The sequence below is a fragment of the Agelaius tricolor genome, unplaced genomic scaffold, assembly GCF_023055355.1.
Source record: "Agelaius tricolor isolate 1412-34295 unplaced genomic scaffold, bAgeTri1.0.p SCAF_10, whole genome shotgun sequence".
In the NCBI taxonomy this organism is placed as follows: Eukaryota; Metazoa; Chordata; class Aves; order Passeriformes; family Icteridae; genus Agelaius; species Agelaius tricolor.
In genome coordinates, this window is record NW_027269270.1 from 17,493,402 (window position 1) to 17,516,863 (window position 23,462).

At 35.8% G+C, this 23,462-nt stretch overlaps 1 protein-coding gene across 1 annotated transcript in view; it reads left to right on the forward strand.

The window, feature by feature from the left end:
• LOC139593720 (sodium channel protein type 2 subunit alpha-like) overlaps window positions 1–23,462 on the forward strand; it is a 122,855-nt gene that overhangs the window by 27,947 nt on the left and 71,446 nt on the right. The window contains exons 2-4 of the mRNA XM_071434989.1: window positions 12,154–12,248; window positions 13,624–13,745; window positions 16,130–16,221. The gene's annotated coding sequence lies outside the window, so the exon portion shown is untranslated. The remainder of the gene's footprint in view (window positions 1–12,153; window positions 12,249–13,623; window positions 13,746–16,129; window positions 16,222–23,462) is intronic.

Consider the following 23,462-nt stretch of genomic DNA (forward strand, 5'->3'; position numbering starts at 1 on the left):
GACTTCTGGATGATTATGTAAAAAATCATTCACACCACAGGAAGACTGGGATAAAAAGAACTTACATAGCTCTATTTAAAGCATGTTATGCTTGGATGGGATCAGGTGATTGGGATATCAGCTCTCCCTTTCCCTGCCTTTAAATGTTTGGGTAAACAGAATACATTGTTAGCAGTTAGCCCTGATTGACTTATTCTAGCTGGTTTTTATTCATCTTCAGTGAGCTATTCTTAATGTTGGAGATTTTAAGGAGAGACTATGATGGTCGTTTCCTGTGATGTCTTGTTTAACACAAGGCGTATTTTCTCCATGAACGCCACTAAACTGTAGCCAAAATGCTGTGCAGTTACTTGGAACAGTCCTACTTATCTTAATATTGACATCAAATTGGCTTATTTCCATCCCTATAAACTAATGTATCCTTTATTAACAACTATACAGCGAACTTGTCAAAAAGTTGCATGGGGACAATTTATCTGAAGGAGTAAAATTATCTGTATCAGTTGGAGGTAAACTTCAATGGTAGAAAGAACTGTCCAGGGATAAGAAGAAATTGATAGAATATCATATATGAGATCTAACATTAAGTAAAAATGGGATTATTATTTATTATTATATGGGTGTTTGATTTTTTTTCTCTTCCTCCTTTTCCTCTCTCCCCTCCCATCCTTTTCCAAATGTGATAAATTTTGCATTGAGATGCTGAGGATGCTAAAGCTGATGCGGCTCAGTGATTAACATTTCAGTGAATAAAGTATGACTTTAATTCTTGTGTTTATAGTATTGTTTTAGGTCTGTGCTAAGTGTATAATTCTCATATTTCTTCCCTTCCTGAATGGAGAAAATTAAGGCAAAAGAATAACGCTTCTCTCTGTCTCAAGCAGTGAAGTGCGTCCTGGGTTCTGGGGTTTCAGGTAAATATGTGGATGTTAATCTTGTTTTGTCATACCCAATTCCTGGCTCATAACTGGAAGTCAGAAAGTGATGTTAAAGGTCTTCCCTAGCTGGGAAATAGATTAGTTAATCTAATAAACCTTCTGCATACAAGTACTTCATGCAAAACCAGTTATGAAATCATCTAAGGTTAAGCTGAGCCGTATGATTTACATTGAGTGTGGAAAGCAATCTGATCAATGACCTGTTCTTTCCCTGAGGTCAGGGAACATAAGAACACATAACTCTTTCCTGAATTAGATGCTCAGTCAAAGAATGCATTTCAAAATACATTTAACAGTTGAGTAATAGTGAACATATGGTAAAAAAAAATACTCTTAGCAAGAGTAAGTACTGAGAACAGAGATTGGCAGATAATTTGAAAATGGCACTCAAAACCAGAATATATCTTAAAGCCTGAGCAAGGGAACTAAATTGGATGTAAAATAAAATTTTCTCCATTTCCCACAGAGAATCATAAAAAATACTGAAATCAGTGACACATTTTATTAAAATGCAGCAAATGCCTCTTGAATTAAATTTTAGCATAGGAAAAATGTCATTGTGAACTTTACATGTGAAATCTTACTCCTAAATAATTTCTGTCAGTGCTATAAGACATTCTAATAACAGATTCTTTGTGTTAGCAGCACAGCTTTCAAAATGGAGAAAACACACAATACTACAAAATTTTATTAATTAATTCAAGATCTTTGTTTTGTCTTTTGCCCAGATACTTCCAGAAAAAAGAGTCATTATGTAAAATGGATGGTTTGGGAAGATTTTGTAGGTGGTGTATGTTTACATGGTAGAGCAATGCCAATTTCTGCTCTACTCTACATTCTTTTTGATAAAGTCCCAAATGTTGAGGCAGATGTGTGAGGGCTGTTTCCTGTCCTGTGTTATATTTGTACCATGACTATATTGAGTAAGTGTGCCGTGGTTTTTTGCCACCTGATTTATAGGAGAGGGACAGAGCAGTAACTAGAAAATATAAGAGAGAATTTGGTTATCTTTCTATGCAGAAGAGAAATTTCTGCCCATATGAAATCGTAGGTGCGAATGCAGCTTCTGTTTATATTCCAGGCAAAATCCTTAAGTTCTTACATCTACAGCAGAGGTGCTTTGGAACTAGAGGAGGTGCTTGAACTTTCTGGTTCTGTTCAGATTCCTAGAGCTTTGGGGTTTTTTACACTTTTTTCCCAGACTTGCAAAGATGAACATTTTCGATGTTCAGGAATGAATTCAGGGTTTGCAGCCTAGCTGAAGATAAAAAAAGTTATCATTGGCTCAGTTTTTGGTTTTTTCTCTTAGAGCCTGCTATTAGTGAAAACATAGTAACTGCATTGTCCCTGTAGTGTGAAATAAATGGAACACTTCAAAAAGCATTAAAACAACCCCATGACCTTAAGGATGTATGCAGAAAGAGGCCTATCTAAATGTCTGTAGAGCACATTTATGTTTTGGGGGGTTTTGGTTGTTCTACTTGTTTGGTTTTTGTTTGGTTGGTTTTTTTGGGGTTTTTTTTGGGGGGGAGGTTGTTTTGTTTGATTTTAGGGTGGTTTTTTTTGGTTGGGTTTTTTTTGTTTGTTTCTTTTGTTTTTTCTTTTTGCATAAAAAATATTTTTAATAATTAGTTTCTAGAGCCAGAACTAGAGATCATAAATTTTCATTGAAATGACTGTTTTCTAAAAGCAATTGAGCTGCAAGGGTGGAATGTTTGCAAGATTTCATAATGAGGTAAAAAGATAATATTGTTCAGACTGTAATCCTTTATGTTCCTATAAGCATGGGTAGAAATTTGGCATTTTATTTCCTTTGGGCTTCCCTATAATCTTTGACCTTCAAGCTTCTATTCTTTCTTTCTGGTGACAATTATATGTATGCACAAGGAACTGATGTATTGATGAGAACAAGCAGCCAACCTATATTTTTTGGTTGTTTTACCAGTAGTAAGGAATGGAATTTTAAAAAAATCTATTCCCATTATGAATTAATTGCTAAAAATTTGCTTTAGGAAATCTTAAATACATGCATCTTAAATGGTTTGCTTAAGTACTTTCCTGCAGCCACAAACTGCGACATCATGAGGTCAGGTGGGCATTTCCTCCCTCAATTTAGTGGGTAGCTTTGAAGTCAAATTATCATGTACAGTGGTCTGTAATATTCATAGAAATATGAAAGGAATAATAAACTCTGACTTAGTTGAGCACTAGAATTTGAATTAGGCACTTTGGTAGAAGAGCTGAGATGGCTCTTGTGACCCTTCAGTGCTGTAGCACGTCTGATCTGTTATCAAATTCAACCTCATCCTTAGTCTGTGTTGCATTTCTTAAAATCTGTATTTTGTATTTATCCTGAGGATGGGGAAAGAGAAAAATAATCCATGTGTTTTGTTTTGTAGTAAGAAAATTGCTTTGATACATCTTGCTAGATAGAAGCTGTCAAATGGAGTTATCGAGCAATGAGTACAAATTCATTTGGCTGAAATCTCTATTGGAAATTAATAGCAAAATATTGGAAATTAACAGTGAAAAATGTGGTAGTCAAAGTAGAAAAAGCTAGCAAGTTCTTTATTTGGTATTTAGTTAATTATTTTATTAATTAAAAACATTATTCCTTTTAAAATGCTGCTACTACAGCTATTAAGAATCAGCATAAATTGGAGTTATTGTAAGGTAGATAAATTGCATGATCAGTGGCCTGCACAAGATCAAGATTGTGGTAGAGACTGATCAGGCCTAAAATCCTCCCCAGGTGCCCTGTAAACTGTTCAGCAATTAGTTGGCACTGACTTAAGCAGACTCTGTAGTTACTGAGGATTGTTATTGGAATGGCGTTCTTTTCATCCTAGACAACATAATTTTTTTTCCTCAACAGAACATAACATCTATAATAGATCTGCAAATTTGTCACATTTTTGTTGGCACTTTTTTTGTTCTTCTTTAATTTCTTGGGTAATATAGCTATTTGTAGGAGCTTGTGTCAGTAGGAACTTAGATGATTTATTAATAATTTTAATGGTACTTGCATATTTTTAATAAATTATGAAATAATAAACTGATACTGAGGTAACACATAGCTACTTAAAATCTGTGCCCCAACAATTGCTAAAACTTCAGTGGGCTAAATGGAAAGGGAAGCACAGAGAAAGCACCTGGTTAATAGTATTTAAAATGGCAGCCAAACAGTTGTGCATCTTCCTGTACAGTGTAAGCTGTGGTTTTCATAGGCTTTAGAAGGTTGAATTTAACAGTAGAGCTAGACCCTCATGTATGGGAAGGGCAACATAATCCTTTGGAGGATGTTAATATATTATGCAGAAGTAGTTCAATGAGTCTATTTGCCTTTTAAGCTCAGTAAATAGTCATAAAACTGTGGGATTTTGTTAAAATATATTTTTTCAGGGACACGTGTATAGATAATGTACAGTGATGCAGTTTCAGTCCAGTATAATGAAAGTTTGACAAGGTCAGGGGGTCTTAGGAGTCCAGGCATGGGTGTGGTTTGAAGCCTGCTCAGTGAGAGGCATCACATTGCCAGAATGCCTTCAGCTTTCACAGCAATCAAAGCCAACCATTCTTTTTGTTACTGTTTCTCAAAAGAACTGACCCCAAATTTAAAAGCTCAGTTGTAAGTATTATCTGCTAGTTTTTCTGTGAAAATATGAGGGTGGATTACTCTTCTCTTTAAAACCTAATTTAGCATCAATGCATTTCCCTGACCACATGCTCTCTGTTCTTCTTGCTCTGGTAAGCTTGCCTAGAAGCTGATCTGCATTCGAGCTAATCAAGATGCTTCACTTCACCTCGCCTTTGTCAGCATACAAAAGCTCATGTCAGGAAAGCTTTCAGAGGTAATCAATCCAGAAAAATAGATCAGCAAAAAGAAAACATGGTGAATAAATATTTCATTGCACTATGTAAACCTGTTGTTTTAAATAGCAAAACAAACAGCTTAGGCTGCTTTCTTTACGTATTTTAATTATTCATTTATTTTGTATACAGGCAATATTGATGTGTTCATATGCAAGTATCATTCCAACAATTGGGGTGATTTGTGCAGTGTTCAAAAGCATTTAAGTTCCTTGACCTCTGTCATATTTAGGTAACTGCTTCCCAGAATGGAGTGATATGTCCTCTCAAGGTATTAATGCACTCTCACTAGAGCATCCTTTTTTGTTAATGATTATTATGGCCATTGCAATTTGTCCCACCTTGCTACATTTAGATGGGCCATGGGCTTGGCACCAGAAGTGATACAATCTTGGCATCCTAAATACTATTGATTTATGCTTGAAACAGTATTTCCCTGCCTTGCACTATTAGGAATATCATTCTTAAATTGGGAATCAATAGTGGACATACACATGCCTAATGTTTAGTGTGGAAGTTTCTATGGCCTGTGGTAGTTATTGTGTGGGTCTGCAGCTAACAGGAACATATGTTTTCCAAGAACTTTTCAGCAGTGCCCAGCAGAACAAGGAGGAGCAATACCTGTAAACTAAAACACAAGAAATTCCACCTCAACATGTGGAAGAATTTTTTCACATTGTGGGTGGCAGAGCACTGGAACAGGCTGCCCAGGGAGGATGTGGAGCCTCCCCCTCTGGAGATATTCAAAACCCACCGGGCCATGTTCCTGTATAACCTGTTTTAGGTGACCCTGCCTTGGCAGCAAGGGGTTGGAATAGATAATGTCCAGAGTTCCCTTCCAGCCCTGATGGTTCTGTGATTCTTGGAAAGCACTCAGTACATCAGCACAAAAGTGTATTTGTCCACTGGATTTAGTCATCCTGATCTTACCATATCAACAGTTGTGGTTTCTATCTTCTGTTGTTCTCATACTCTTCTCTTTTACTTACAGTTGTAGCCCAGTGCATTGGCTATATAGAAAGTCTTGATTTAAAGGAGCTAAGATATTCCATACGAGCTGTCATTCTTGTCCTGAAGGTTACCTTGCACATTATTCCCTCTTAAAAAAAATAATATCTGGGAATTACTCCCTCTTCTGGACCTTCTAGGGCTGTACAGATTTTAGGTTAGAGTTCTATCTACTCTGCCATGCAGATTAATTTTAAATCACTTCAGGAAGGGTTAAGGAACATAAGAGTCTTATTGTCAGTGGATTTCAGTGATTTGGGCTTTAGTGATTTGCACTAATTAGAGTCCTTATGTGAGTAAGCAGTAAAATGAAAATGTTTGTGAACTCCCAATTATTTACATATTTTCTCTGAGAATATGTCTAGCTTCAACATGACAAATTATTCTGCTCAAAATTTTCTTTTGACGCTGTCTGAGTCAGTTAGAATCTCTTCGAAGGGCGTTAATGCATTTATCCCCTAGCAATACTGAGGGGAAAAAAAAAAAAGATGTAGAAACCTCAACCAGAAACTCATATCCATGTTTAAATGATGGGATTTATTCTGGTAACCAGAGGGTTATCCATTCAAAATTCTCTACTTAGTGACTATGGGATGGCTAATCACCCTAAATCACAGGAATTTAAATTCTGTCAGGTACAGAAAGTGAGCTGTCCCCAGCAGTGGGGAGGTATTGACTTAACTCTTAGATTCAGTTGCTGAGGTGTGGTGGTCAATTTGAGACTTAGATCAAGTATTGTCTGAACGAGGACTCTGTGCTCTTTATCATCTGTCTACAGGCCACATTTGAGGTTGAGTCTCCAAATTCCAGAGGATATAATTGCCAAGTGTAGTTAAGTGTTTTCAAAACCCTAGCATAAACCTCTGTGCATCTTAAAATATCTAAACAGCATTGCAGTATTGTCGAAAGAAGCTTATGTGGCTCGAGATGAAGTTGAGGGCAGAACTGGGAATGGATCCAAGATCATTCAATGCCTAGTCCAGAACATCAGTACAAATCATCTTTCTCCTGAAATTTGCTTCAACTGTGCCACAATTCTGTGCTCAATTCATTAATTTTTAAAAACAGGTACTATATACCTTAGATTGAGATTAAGATTTAATATCTTATTATTACATTGAAATCTTCATTAAAAACCCTATATGGCCCTGAGTGTGCCCATAAACTGACTTGAAACCAACCTATTTTAATGACTTGGCATAGTTGCTCCCGTTTTTTCCAGTGAGAGAGCAGTTTCATATTCAGTATGTCCACAGTATTATTCAAGCATTCCACTGACAACACTTCACTCCACAAACAACATTTGTAAACAAAACAGTACAGGAGAGAGCGCTTTTTCAGACAAGACAGTCTAGTGAAACCAGTAATAATTTTCAACAAGTGCACATTCTAAGGCAGAGCAGACATACACAGCGGACATCCATATTTTTTTTTAAAATCTGATCACATCTTGTTTCTACAAGTGATGCCAAGTGTTTTGCCTCCCATTTTCATGCTTTTAGAATTAATTTGAATGCCCCTCATAGTCCTTTCGGTATTTTAAACCTTCTAAAAAGTGTAAGAGTATGAAAGAGTGTAGTTTACATTACAATCGTTTTCTCAGGAAAAGCCTTCTGTTTAGAGAAAATTAATAGAAGGTACTGACTGTATACAATCCATGATAAGTGTTGCTGAAACTGCAATAAGCATTGCACATTGATTTATTGTGATAGTAGCAATCTGAGAGCTGGATACAAAATGAAGAACTTCTGCTTTCGAGGTCAGGTGATAGCCCAGATTCTATTTTTATTAATTAATCAGTCTGAATGCCTAAAGACATTGTGTCCCTGGAGAATTAAAAATTCTGGACTGAGTTCTCCAGGGTAATGTTTCAGTCCTGTTGCTCCAGGGATAGAGAAAGTTTTACACTTGGGATCTTTCTCATTCTCAGAAGAAAACATGGTAATTCTACAGTATTGGAATTACCTTCTTAGAAAGCATTAATAAATACCTTAATTAGACTCATGAAATTGTGGAAGGAATCATGTAAAGTTCTGCACAACAAAACATTAAAATATACCTGAGATTGGGAGAAAATTCTCATTCAGAAAAAGACATACATTGCAAAGGAATAAAATATGGGAAATTTGAGTAGGTTTGTAATGATCACCACAGCTTAATGGAGAGGACACATTCATCCAATCATGGCTTTATTTGAGGTCACGTGCTTCTGATATATAAATATTTTAATATATTTTGCTAAGTCTATATAAGCTATGTAATATTCTAGGTTATATATTTGGAAGTCTGAAGGAGTAGTACTGTAAAATTTTACTTATATACAGTTGAGGAGAGCTTAATAGACTAAGTGGTGTGTTGAAGATTTCCTTCAGCATTAAAAGGAGCTGTGATTTCATTGCTCATCTCAGATGGAATTGGGTTAAGACTTCACTTATGATAAGTGTCTGTTCCCTGCTCTCATGTTCCTCAGTACGTCTGTGTCACAGGAGATGTTACCTGACAATTGCGGAGTTTGAGGCTCCTAGGACCGTGTAAAAGTTTTTTTCAACCTTGACAAAAGCTGCTCAGCTTGCTAACACTTTTTATTTCTTTTTCTTTTTTCTTTTTTTTTTTCCCCCTCAGATCCTGTCATGATTAAGAGGGTGGTTTTATGATTTTGTAGTTAGGTAGAATTGGAATTCTCCCTTGTGGAGAATGTGAACATTTGATTCTTCTTTCATTCAACACTCTCCCTTAAATTCCTTTTATTCCTTTTGTGGTATGGCTGAACAATAGCATTGGTTTGAAAGTGTGTGGGTTTCTTTAAACTAATATTTCCTTTCTTGCCCTTCCTGTTTTCAGATATATTCAAAATCTGAAACCAAGACAAACCTGAATATTTTTAGAGCCGACTTTTTAATCAAAAGTAAGATGTTCTGGAATTTCAGTGCACTTCAAGGAATTGCAGAAGCATAGACTGGATAGTGCTGAATTAAAGTGTCAGCTCTATTGTCTTCTGATCAATAAGATCCCTTAAAGAATCCAGAGATACTGACAAAAGAAGAAAAGTGAGTCATTTAGAGAGAAGACCGTAAATGCAGCAGTCATGACGGTTTGAGTGCAAAGCTGTGAGTAGAGCTGCAGTAAAAGAAATGGAGGCAAACACAGCCCCAAAATAAATAAAATATCCAGATGTTGGAGGTTTTTTTATTGACTGTCTTATGTACTACACAAAATAGCAATAAATTATTTTTTCTGGGGATCCTAATTATGATATGAAACAGGACATAGCACTGAGTGGTTTGTTAGATGTGAAGCAAATGTTTAGTGAGAAAAAGGATAGTAATGAAGGGTAGTAAATTACACTGCTATTTTAATAGCCTGTCACCAGTGGGATATACTAAGGCCATAGGAGGTTTTTGCAGGTAAATGCTTTTTATTTTTTAGGAAAGAGAATGGAGTTGGATGACTCCTGACTAAACTTGTCATTACTTAGCTGTGAACCCTTTCTATGTATCAATAACAAAACTCTCTGTCCTTGACCTTTCTGTATATTTTCATTTCATGTTTTTGCAGGAGAAAGGGGTGGGAGGGAGTGACAGGAGAGAACAGAAATAGAAGGGGAAGATAACAGTCAAGGAGATGGTGTATTTAACAGATATTGAGAAAACAGATATATTTCCTGTTTCTGCCACTAAATTTAAGTATGACTGGACTAGTAAGACACTGTTTTGGGCTCTAATATGCTGGAGTCTGTCTCTAGGGTTATTTGTCTCTAGGTACATGAAGAACAGAACAGATGTAAATACATTAAATCTCTTGTTTTTAAATGGCTTAGATTAGCCACCTTTTTAATGGCTGCTCTTGTAGATTGAAATGAACTTCCTTTGGGTTCTGATCCAGAAAGGTCCTGAATTTCATTGTTATCTTCAAGCAAGAGTGGGGTTCAACGGGTCCATGTTCAAAATTAGAGGTTTGCCCAAATGAGTGATTGAATGACAGCCTCATTAGTAGTATTTTTAAATGCTTAAGAGCTTGAGTATTTCATGAGTCACATTTTGAATAGCTACATTTTTTAGAATTAAAGAATGTTGTTCCATCTTGCATGTAAAAATGAAAATAGACTCCTAATACTATGCAAATACACTTTATGATTCATATCTGCAACAATACCAGCAAGAAAAAAAAAGACCGTGTAAAATGAAAGCCACAATAAGATATGTCAGATAAGATTTTAAAAGCTTTGCCAGTGAGGAAGAACTGAAAACCCTGCACTTGAAACCTCATGATAGAATATTGGCTCAAGTGTTGTTATTACTTTTGCAGTATATTTGTCAAGTTGTTACTAGAAAAATATGGCTGCTGTTCTTCCTAGAATCTGCATTACCTTGGTGGTTTTCTCTGTTCTACATATAGGACCATGCTGAATTTTAAGAGATCTGAATTTGGCTGAGGATGAGCAAGTAGCTGTTACCTTCAAACATTCTTGTTGAGAATTCTACAGGAGGTCTGAGCAAAAGAGAATATCTGATTAATCACCTTGTCCCAGATCAGCCACAGGAAATCATTGCTTCTGCTGTGTCTGGGCTTGACAGATGTCTATTGGATGATTGTGAATTACTGTTTGAACATCTCTGAAATTTCCAAGATACAGATGTAAGAAGCAGCATAAAATGTCAAAGTCACATTTTTTTGTAAGATACAGAATAACCGAGAAAGTGACATGAGACAAGATCCCTCAATATGTTAAAAATTTTCTTGAATATTTGACTTTTCCCCATGTTACAAACCAACAGCATGAGACACTGCTTGATGTTGGCTACACAGAGCAAACTTGGAAAGCAAAGCACAACAGCAAAGATCCTTATCTGACTTTATGGGACACAAGCCTCATTTTTCAAGAGCTAGCTCTGTAGCCTATCTACATCTTGACAAATGATTAAAATGAACCAGCTGCTGGTTTCAGATACTTCTTTCCATGCTTTAATAAATTGCACAGTTGCTGTTCAGAACCTTTGTGCAACTAAATGCATTTTTCAAAGTGTAGAAAGAAGACTGGTCTTGATGTGCAGGATGGGTCTGACTTTTGTAATACTGTAGGGATCAAGAGCAGTGGTGCCAGGCACAGCTGAGCTGAGAGGGAGCCTGGCTGAGCCCAAAGGCACCCAGGGGAGTGATAGGAAAATGGCAACACCACAGTGCTTTTGTTCCCAGTGGTAAACACCTTTTGGGGGCGAAACACCTCCTCTTTTTGTAAGGTTTTGCTGTTAATGTTGCTGTTGTTATTGTGCATGTCTTATCCTTTCTTTGTGCTTTCACCAAATTGTGACCCCAAGCCATATTCTCTGCTTTACCAGAAAGGGCGAGAGAAGGGGAGTGGATTATTTGGAGTTTAATTTCTGTCTGATGCTAAAACCAGCACAAAATGTCAAGCACTACTGTGAATTCACATGGACTTTTAGTAGTCTTTCCATTGGCCAGTGGGCTTAAAGTATGAGTAGGACAGAGAGAAATAACTGTTTTTTCTTTTGCAGTCTCCAGTGTGAGTCTTTTGGAAGGGGAAGGAGACAACTAATTTCAATCTAAATAGCAATTCATTTATTAAAAATTATCTTACTCTCAATTTTAAAAGGCCTAATGAGCATGGATATTTTTTCCTTAATATATAGCCTTAGAGATGTTTGATCTATTCTTTCCCACTCTCCCTCTTAGACACTACGTGGAATAGGTTAAGGCTAGATTAAGAATTTGAACAAATCCTTTGCTTTCACTAAAAGCTCTACAGATTTTGCCATTATTTTTCTTTCCCTGCCATCTCTTTTCTACTTGTGCTGAATGTTGGTTTGTAAAGAACTTTTCTATTATGCTTGATCTATTCTGTGTAAAGAATGAATTTATCAGATAGGATATAAGTAAAATAGTCCTGAGCAATGTTTATTCAGTGAGATCCCTAGAAGGATATTCTTGGGGCAAGAATAGGGCCAGAACTGTTCAAGAAGGGTATCAAAGGAAACAGTAAGAACTCAGACCCAGCACACTTGGCAGTTTGAATTTAGATAAATACTGAAACAACTAGAAGAAAATGTCTGGTAAAATCAATTTATAATTAAAATATAAATTAGCAGTAGGTAATTTTCTGGTTTGTATTTAGGGGTTTTTTTCTAAAGCTTTCTTATTAGCATTTTGCACTTAAAATAATTATCATAAAATTTAAAGTCTTTTTTTCAAGCTCAGGATTAATTTCTGTTCAAGCAAGAACTCACAAGAATAGTTTTGATGTTGTTTGGCTTTTTGCAGTAAACATTACATATTTTTATCCAAACATCCTTTATTTCTGTTTTCTGTGCTTTTTCCTCAGTTCAGCACAGAAATACCTATGTTCAAGGTAGTCAGCATTGAAGTGGTGGCTCTTGTTTTGAGAATCCTTTGGACTGACCCTCTGGTAATATTATGGTTTGTTCATTATGGGCAAGTACTGTTTTATGAACAAGATGTTGAGTTGAGCATTTAAGATCTTAGCAATGTACACAAAGTTCTCTCTATGGCACTCCTGCACCCAGGCATGTGATATTTCAAGTCTATAATTCAGTACTGAATCTTGATTAGCCCTGGATTTACATCTGGTTTTCTAGGTGGGTCTGAGGCCACCTCTATCATTTAACTTAATTTTTATGTCAGTCTGTATTAGAGATCAAAACAAATTCGAGCAGAAGATCTCAAAAGAATGAGATAAGGTGATCCTCTGATCAGTTTAAATCATATTTTGACTTAAAAAAATCACTGGCATAATTTGTGATGCAGATACCTACTCCCTATGTCCTTACAAACTAAAGTCCCATTGGCTTTAGTTGTAAAAGAAATGCTGAAGGGTGAAAATCTTTGTATGCATACAGAAATGTAGGCAAGAATGCTTCTGAGAGTCTTGAGGATTTTCAGAAACAATGTATAACAGAAAAACAAAATTTAGGGGGTAAATATTGTAAATGTGTTCTTTTGAAAATGGGACCATAGCAGGAATGTTTGCTGGGAGGCTCCAAATCTCACTCATCAGTTATGAAAATCTTACTCATCAGTTTATGAAAAATTACAGTATTTAAAACGCCCAGCTGCTTTTTAAAGATATCTAAGGCCAGAAAATCAATTAGTGAATCAAGATAAGTAAGCATCATCAGCCTGGCACTTTGTTGGAACTTCAGTTTTTCTTTACCTATGTTTACAGCAGAGACAGTAATCTCAAGTTCATACTCTTGATTTAGAAGTAGACATTACAAACCTGTAAAACCAAGAAAGAGCACTTCTGCCCAGGTTGTTTGACTGGGGGAAATGAATCCAAACAAACAGATTAGCATTACAGTCCCATGGCAGTGGATGTAGTTAATGAATATGACAATAAGCTGAAGCACATCTAATCAAATGGAAATGAAATCATTATAAGCAAATGATAGTGGATAGCTCCAAATTTTAAATGGAATTACATGAAATATTAATTTAACATGAAACACAAGGGTAATTTCTCTTGAACCATGGTCAAAGATGAAAGTTTTCTGTTTTATTATTCATTTTTACAAGAAGAGTGTCAAAATTCAATCACCCTTTTGTTTTATTGATAGCCAGAATTCCATTAGACCTGGCTAGAGTAGAGGGAAGATGAAACATGCCAGCTTTTTATCACTGTGTTCATACTTCTTGCAAGTAAAAGCATAAAATGGGATTCTGCAAACCTCCTAGCTGTCAGGATTCTAGTATGCCTTTCTACAGTTTAGCTGCTAATCTACTCTATGTGATAGCTACAGTTACAAATTATTGTTTCCATGTTTTGCTATCCTAGGTCAACTGCACCAGTACACACAGAAATTTTTGCCCAACATTTGGCACAATTCTCTCCTGACAAATTCAGCATTTCATTGGGAAGAGCAAGAACTCAAATCCTGATATAATCAGGCTGTTCAGGTAAAAATCTCCTTTTCAGCTCTGGTGCCTTCTGATGGCAGCACTGAACCAGTCATTTCTGATATACCTGGGACAAGAATAGATATGTTAGTAATGCTGCTGAGGGTCAGTGTAGCCAAAGAACTTAGTGCTCTGATGCTATTGAGCGCCTGTTTTACAGTATAGCATAGTTTAGGATCAGTCAGTCTTCTCTATGACATCAAAGCTTTATCTGATTGCTTGCATTCTCTTTAGATGGTTAAAATGTAGCTAAAAAAAATTTATTTTGCAGTTTGGACTGTGTAGCATGTTATACAGTTTTATCAATATTATCTTTGCCTAAGATACTGAGATATCAATTCACACCAAATGCCTTTATAAAAATTTCCATGTAAATGCCAGTTTTATATATAGACCCATGAAGTCATGGGGCTCATTTCAATCATAAACCCCATACCTTGATATCATCCCTTTCTCTCTCTCTCTCTTTTTTTTTTTTTTTTTTTTAATATGTTTGGCCATCTTCTTATCTTCTTTGTAATTAGACATTTTAGTTAGTAGGACACAGTGCCACTTTCTGAAGTGGAACCTTCTGGAATGCAGTATAATTAATGGAGACAAATATAAGGATCCAATGGCCCAAAAGCACCTGAAGACAAAGTGCTTTAAGGATATATATCAGGTAGTAACATTGAATCAAGTTGAGATTCTTTTTTTTTTTTTTTTTTTGTAATTTGTGTGTTTGGTGCCCATGTTGTGATAGAGAGTGAGCAGTAGAACCATGCTGACATGCAAGAGGGAAATCCTGGTGCTTTGTTGGTACAGCCCTGCTTCTGGCTCTGCAACACGGACATCACACAATGGGCCGAAGGAAAGAATACATCAAAAACTTTTCTTGTCTGCTCTATATCTCTTACCCCTTACTTAGTGTTAGATTTATTTTTACTTAACATCCATATTTACTATATGCAGAAGAGTGATTGAATGATTATTTATTTAAGAACTGAAAATATTTTCTAGATGTGCTTTCTAGAAGAGCATTTAAAGAATTTTCAGGCTTAAAAGAAATTTAAATTTTTAATCTTCACACCACTGCACAAACAAATATATGAATACATAACTGCTGAAACTTAGATATGCTTTTCTGTATGTATCTATACAGTGTTACGAGGGAAGCCTCAACTCAGTGGTTGCTTTCACGTGATTTGGACAGAGATGCTTGAAAGTCAGATTTCTTAGTGCCTAGCAAGAACACTTATGTATGTTAAAGAAACAACAGCCTATAGAGTTTATCTAAAAGATTATGAATAGATAAAAACTGATATTTTTCATCTTTCATATAATCTCCAAATGAATAATCAAGAACAATGTGAAGCAAAGGGCAGTGGGTGAAATTCTTAAACATCTAAAGTCACTGGGAATTGTATTATTGATTTTAATGGAACCATTATTTTAACTTATACATTAAAGTTCCAACCCTTATGAAAATGCCACAGGCAGGTCATTAATCATGACTATGTAGGATTACACTAGTACAAAACTGTACTTTGACTTCTGATATGAAAAGTTAGTGTTTTATTTTTACCTATGGGAGGGTATGGTGACAGTACTCACAAAAAAAGTTAAATTAAAATGGGGCTTCTTATTCAGGATGGAAAATACATGGTGATTGCAGCAAGAAGTACTTCTTTTTTTGCCTTTTTTTCAAGAAATGCAGCCTAAGCCTGAACCTAAAAACATTAGCTTATTTCTTCATATGTCCTACAGCTCTTATAGCAACAGCCATTACTTTCAGGTTAAGACACATATAATGCTAATTATGAAATTAATATGGATTATTTGAAACAAAAAGGTTATTTTAAATTGCCACTGTTGACAAATATGTTAAATCTTTAAAACTGAAAGTATGCACTTTTTTAAAAGAACTATGAAATGCCATCAGTAATTTGGAAGCAGTTCCTGCTGATAGCCAAAATAACAAGGGAATTTTAAATAACTCCTCAATCATGGGGTTCATTCTTCATTTTCCATTGCAAATTTCGGAGGCACAAACTAGATGATTTTCAATTTTATGAAAGTACTTTAAAATGTTTTATAGGATGCTAATAGTAATTACACTATTTCTGTAACTGCCAAGCTATAAAGCTAGGACAATAATAATTACAAAAATAAATGCATAGAAAATTAAGAGAGTATCTCAATTTTCAAACTGAATTTTTACTGTGCTATTTTTCTAATGAGTTTTCTATTACTGCTTTCAATATTAAACAGATTCTTAGAAAGCATGATTGGAATGATATAATTATCCAGGATAACATATTGAACTTTGAAAGATTAGGATGGCTTATATAGTATTGTTTGCTTCCAAACTTGAAACAAGAAAAAATCTTGAATATGCTTTGCAGGCTAAAAAGATATATCCCAGGGAAAATATTTGTCCATTAAACAGTGATGGATTAAGTGTGCTGGGATATAAAAAGTTCTTCTCCACCAAATTGTAAGTATTTACAGCATTCTAAATTTCATTTATAACATTCAAATAAAATCATCTTCTTCACTGCAAAAGTACCCAAATGTGCAAAATTTTGTCATATATCTTGAAAATTTTAGGTCAGTTTTGAGCTGTTGCCAAAAACATGGGGAGACTGTGTTAACTTATTGTTGGAAGGCAGATAGAAAAAAAATAGTCTAGTGTAGCTATATGAAACCCTTGGAGGGGATATAAAGTAAAATATGGCCAAATAATACTTAGTCAGGAAAAATACATTTATTTTATTCTGTTACAGATTCATCTACAATCTTCATCACTCAACCTCTTCACTTAGACACAGTTGTAAAAATAGCTTTGAGTCTGAAACACTAAAAAAGCTGACACAGAAGAATGAAACTTTCTCAGTGATTCTATGATTTTAAAAGGATATTAGGTAAAATTTCCAACAGCAGTGGAAGTAAAGCAATCTTCATTCTGCCCCACTTCTTTCAGGCAGTAATAAGTGTTGTAATTGATTTTGTCCTTAGTTTATTAATGATCATTTCTGCTACGAAAAAAAAGAAGTAAATGGTGACGGAGATATTATACCATTGTGTTTAATTCATGCATATAGATGCAGGACTCTACTATTATTCCAGTACAAAATGCTTTAGCCATGAACCAGTAGAGGAAGATGCTTGCAGTGAAGACAATTTCAACCCGTGGCAGCAGGGTTTCACTATGGCCAGGCAGATAATGAACTGTCACCAAGCAGGAATAGTAAGAAGCAAATAAGATATGTTCAAGTACCCAAAACAACTCTGGGACAGAAGTTCTTTTCTGTATATGTAATGTTGCTTCTCTCCAAAAATATTACTCCTCTTAGAAATTGGCCACAGGGGAAAAAATCAGGCAGAAAGCACCATTTTAATTTTGGTGCAGGTGACACAGTGCTTCCAAGATGTGTTTCTGCTCCAGTTGAGCTCCCTCTTTGGAATGCTGCTCAGGTGGCTGGTGTATCCTGCCACTGCAGCTATGCTCATCCATCAAACTCAAGGAAAAGGCCTCTGAGATTTCACAGTCTGGTTGCTTAGGTGCAGACCCAGCTTCATGAATTTGATACAGTTCTTAGGTAATGTTACCTCCCAGTCTGAAACATCAGCACAATTACTTTAAAATGCACTTTATTTGAACATTTTTGTGGTTGGCCATAGAAGTTAAGCAAAGATTCACATAACAGAGCATATAGAGGCTGCTTCAGTCCTCATGCAGGAATTACATGATAATTACACCATTAAAAAAATTGCTTTTGTTGTTTTTCAATATTATGTTACGAAATAGTCCCTTGTGAAATAGTCTTTCTGTGCTTTCTGTGCTGTTACTTACTTGATGGTTTTCTGATTGCTATGTTAAACAAAAAATAGGCATCAGCAAGATGCACAATTAAAATGAACACATGAAAGGGGATTACTTTAAAGGAGGATTAAGAGAGGGGGATTCTAAATCTATCTATATAAATAAGGACTGCAAATGTAACCCCGTGCATTCATTTATCTGATTGGCAGAAATAATGGAGTGGCCAGCTGAGTAATGTTGAAATGTTTTCTTATATTGTGCACTTTATCAGATATATGCTAAAGAATTAAAGTTCTGTCCAGTGTCTCCTTATGCACTATGTTGCTGCAACTAGCCTGAAGAAAGGGTATTTGGGAATGAATCTATAAGCTTTGTTTTAAAAAATCTGAGCATCTTTCTGCCCTTCATTTACACGAATATACTGATTGAAATAGGACAGATTGTGAGTAATTTTGGTTACCAATCCAACTAATGCTCTACTAGCTTTAGACTTCTTTCTGTTCTGTCACATTATTTCACCTCTGTGTATGTCCATGCCATCTCCTCTGCAGTTCTGGACATACAGGTGGCTTCCCTACCACTCTACCTTGCCTGCCTTATCTCCCTAAGGGTGTGGCAATATTAAATGGCAAGAATTCACAAAGTTACAATTACTTCTAATGTAGAAATACACATAGAAGAAGTCAATCTGTGTACAGTTTTGGATAGTGTGCTGCTATGTGGTAAATGGCTCACTATTATCTCTTTACGGTAATACTGGAAAAAGTGTAGCTACTTTCTTACTGCTGTCTAAACCCATGTCTCTGTGTATCTGAATTGCCTCTCCTGCTGTTCAGAATTTCTGTCTGTGTAAAGGATGGAGGAGAGGTCACAGTGATTTGGGAGGTTTATTTGAGTAGAACTGACCACCCATATCCAATCTGGAAACTGGTCTAGCCACAAAGATTGATTTCTTCCAAGCATGCATCTGTCAGTAGGAGAAGGCAGCCTGAAAAACACTACCCTGCTATTTGTGAAGAGCTTTCAGAGCCCCATACTCAGCTGAAGAAGCTTTGAAAAGAAAACTAGCCGTGCTGCATGTCAGAGGGAAGCAACAGCAACAGTTACCTTCAAAAATTTTGACCCTAGAAGGGCAACTTTAATAGCAGAACTCAGAAGCAAAGGACCTGATGAAGTACTTTGGTTCACCTTTTGCTTTGTCTTTTGATTCCTATAATGTAAATGATAAGATAAAAGAATGAACTCAAGGATATAACCAGCCCATTAATAAATGAGATACAGAAATCCAGCTGCTGATATTGCTACCTGTGTTTTGCCTCTATTCTGGCAAACAGATTGGCAAGGTCTTTAGTTAGCATTAAATTCAAATGGATAGTTTAAAGGACTCCATGACGACTAATTAGCTCAGGATCCATTCCAAATTTATGCAAGCATGAAACAGTTGCACAGTGTCAATGAATGAAGATTCCTGAAACAATAAAAGTAATTTAATCCTGACATTCAAAAAAACATGGAATGGGTTTATTCCCAAAGACAATTTCCTTAATAGCCCAGTATCTGTAAACCACTGTAGTCTGTGGATTTGAAATCCAATTTTCTTCCTTTTAATTGTTACACAGCTGTAGCAACAGGTCATATGGTCTTTCTTCTCTTTTCTTCCATGGTCAATAAACCAGAATATATTTAAAGTGATGACTTAAGTGCCTTAAGTAACACCCAAGTCACTTGGCTGAAACCAGAATTGATGGAAGATGGAACTGAAAATAGCACTTCTAGTTGTCTTTCTTTTTGTGAAGTTTCCTTTCAGAAGAGGGATATCAGGCTGTTTCATCTTGCACTCTATGTGTACAAATCTGAGTTATCTGAAAAATTATCATGTGCCTATTTTATGTGAATACTTAGATGCCTATTGTCATGTAAAACCATGCTCAGTATATAAAAGAGGCTGTATAACATCATAAAAGCATTTCCACTGGGGTTTTTTAATACTGGAAATAACAGAACATAACATTTATGGCTTTCTGTATTATTTTCCCCTTTGAATGACATACAAACTTCAAGTATTTCTAACAGTTCTGTCCCATCTGGATGCTCTGGTGATTCCATCTCTGAGGGAATTAATATCATCTAGACCCTCTGCACTTAGTTGCCCAGAACTTTTAGGTTCTTAATAGCTGACAGATTTACTTTTATCAAATCTGGCCAAGATTAGTCTTTCTATTTAAAAAATCACTGTGAGAAGGGCAGGGAAGCAAAACCTATATTGCATAATTTTTCTTGATATCCTTAACACATAAGTCTTAAAACAATGGTGCTAGTGCTATATTTCCACATTTCCATCTTAACATATGGTGATTGACTTGTGGACCTTCTTCTTTGTTCTTGGTGTCTTTGGAAACCTTTCACATTTTCATATTCTGGTGACAACAGGAATCTTTTCTGTTGACTTGCTAGCAAGAAGCTGTGCATCCAACACTTAGGAAATGCAAGCTTGAGAATTTCTTTCCCCTCCTTACTCTTCCTGTACCTTACAGCTTCTTCTGTGAAACCCTTGCTGCAGAGATCCTTCCTGTCTGATTACATCAGCATAAACTTCTTGGGCGGGTCAGAAGGGAGCAATCTTTCAGTTTAGTGGTGATTCATGAAGTGATATATTTCCTTTGTGTATGTGGGCTATGACCTAAATTTTGACATTTTGATTTTTTACTATTCATCTGTTTTACATGTGAGGCTTGTGTATTCAAGTAACTTCTAAACAATGTGGGTTCTGATGTTGGAATGAAACAAAAATGTTGTGGTTTTGTTCATTAAGTATTGTTTCTGCTCATATAGCAGTTATCAATATTTTTTGTGGTAGGTTCTTTCCAAAATTCTACTGGAGATTGACATTCTTGTATGATGTTCCTTAACATGGTTAACGTGTCCTTCTTGTTTGGAAAGTCACCAGCATGAACATAATTTCTAATTTGGATGTGTGATGTGCTGAAGTTAGTGGAAAGCTGTGTGTGTTTTGCAACACTCAAAAGTCTTAAAATATGCCTTTAATGTATCCCTTTAAAATAACTCCTTAAGTATCAATTCAAACTAAAACCATATGCTAGTCTATCTTTGTAACTGTTTTTCATAAGACCATATGCAGAGAGATATTCTGCTAAAAAATGTAACAACAAATATGTCTGTGTGCTTAGTTGCTGGGGTATTAGAAACAGCATTTTTGGTTTATGTCAGTTTAGCATTTATTCTTGCAGTCTCTTTTCTGTTTACATGTATTTTTTCCACAAAAGGTACCAGTAATGACAGTGAACACTATTTTTTTGTTACTTTTTTTTAGCCTGTAAGTACCCCATGAAGCTTTGGTGAGACAAGCAAATCTTGTATAGAATTTTTGTGAGCCCCTGGTTCAGAAGGTCAGTGTTGAAATTCTACTCCATTTTGCAAATGTATGGCTGTATGCTGCCATCTGTCTGTCCTGCAGCTGGGAGTTAATAGTGCACCATTAATGTTATGTACCAAATTGCAGCTATTTTTTGTATTTCTGAAAAGCTGTTAAGACTTCTAGTTTATTATTTTATCCCATTTTAAAGCAGGTTTTTGATCTGCTTCAGCTCTTTGTGGAAAAGCAAATTGCAAGGCTGAAAGGTTTGACATCTCTAAACAGGTAATTTTTTCTCTCCAAAAGGGTGTCATTTTTATAATTTTTATAGAATGCAAGAAGGACTGAATTAGTGTTGTCTGTGATATCTGTCATACTCAAAACTATTATTGTGCCACCAAATTCAACAAATTTGGTACCGAATTTGTGTACCACCAAATTCAACATACTATGAAATGTTAATTCAAGTCAAAGCCAGTGATGTACTTGTTATTAACTGATTTATTGTAAAAGTCCTGAGGCTGAATTGGGACTGACTAGCAACCTACCAATTCTGTACATTAGAGACTATTACATATTATTGTTGTGACAAAGATTGTAAAGCAAGAAAGAAATTACATGTTTTAGTTTAAACCCAGCTGGAAACTAAGTACCATGCAGATGCCCTCTCACTCCCCTCTGTGCCTGCCCCCTCTGTGGGGAGAAGAACTGGGGGGAAAAAGCAAAACTCATGGGTTAGACAAGAATAGTTTACTAATGGGAAAAATTATAATAGCGTTAATTATAATAATAACAACAACCATAACAACAATAATATTACTTAATGGATATTAATTTATCATTATTAATAATAATTGTCATGAAAATTAGAGAGAGAGAAATAAAACCAAAAAGAAACAGGACACAGCTGCTCCCCACTCTCTGATGGATGCCCAGCCCACCCTGAGCAGTGATGGGCCCCTCCCAGCCAACTCCCCCAGTTTCTGTGCTGAGTGTGCCCTCCATGCTGTGGAACATCCCTTTGGCCTGTATTGTTATGTTCCTGTGAGGAATATGAAGGTAATAAAATCAACATTTGTTCTGAGGTTTTTTAGGGACATATGCTCCTAATAGTATTGCTAAACTTAATACACAGGCTGATTTTAATTAGAAAACTAAACAGAGTTTTAAATTTTGATTTTTTAAAAAATGATAATTATCAATTAACATGAAAGCTTTTCAGTGAAGACTGGTTTTGTTTCAAAATAGTTCCACTTCCTGCAAATAACACAACCAGGTTGTCAAAGCACCTTGATCATTACTGGTTTAGAAGAAGGTAATTTATTGAATATAGGACTAAATAGAGTAGGTTTGTTGTTGTTGTTGTTAATATCCTTTTTTCTTTCCAAGTAGATCATGTTCCTTAAGTTTCCAATATAGACATTATGAAAAATTCACAACAGGGTCCTGTAAGCCCTGGGGAAATGTTATTCAAAACAGACTTAATGGTGTAATTTTAAGTAATTTTTTTTACAAACCGTATTTTTAGTGGTACTCACCCAGTAACTCTCAGGGTATTTTTTCATGAAAATCATGTGAAAGGTATTTCTTTCCTAGTTAGAGCTTGATTCAGAATGCAGTACCTCTAGCAATAATAGCTCAAGCAGTCGCTTGAGTGCCTTCAGTGTTTAAACAGCTGCACAGTCAATTTCACTCAGTATAAAAGTATCCATCATCAGCTACTCCATTTTGGTTAAACAGACAGTGGATGTTACACAACCTAAATAGCTGGGAGGGTAAATCACATAATCAAAATGTGATTCTAAATAATATGGCTCATCTGAAACTGTTTAATCCTATCTTCTGAGGCCATTGTAACAAAAATGATGATTATATTGTATTTATCAAAGCCACTGAGAGTTATACTACTTTCTGTGGAGACCGCATGCTTTTCCTTTGTTTCAGGTCTTGTTTGGTAAATCCATGGGTAAAATTGCATGCTTTCTGCCCAGTAGATTCTGTATGTAGCACTACTTAAAGTTACTGTAAAAGCTCAAGAACATGTCCAGCATCAGAGTCTGAATGAGAACTTCTAGTGCTTGAAGGATTCCAAGGAGATCATCTGCCATGATCTCCGTGAAGCTTCTTGCATCCTTAGCCTTGTCTTTCTCTGTTCTTCATTTCTAGATTGCCTTCTTCACAACAGCTGTCTAAGCATTCTTGTTCATGATGATGTTGTAGTTACCAATGCAGTGTTCTGCAGTTTAGGGATCACAGCTGTACTAAGAGATCAATAGTGGATTTTTTGGGTTTTTCCTAGGATCACAAACTCTGCTAGTAGACTTTCATCAGTGCTAGGAATTAAGTCAGTAGAAGGAGTTACAAAGATGAATGGATAAAATGAAATGAAATTAAACTAAATGAAACAAGACAGACTTAATTTCATACCCATGGGGGAGCTTCACAATTTCTGGGTTTTCTTTTTGATTAAGAGTGAAAACCTTCCCAGCAGAATGGAATTTGAAAAGTCTGACCAGATCTATTTTGAAGTCATCTTGAA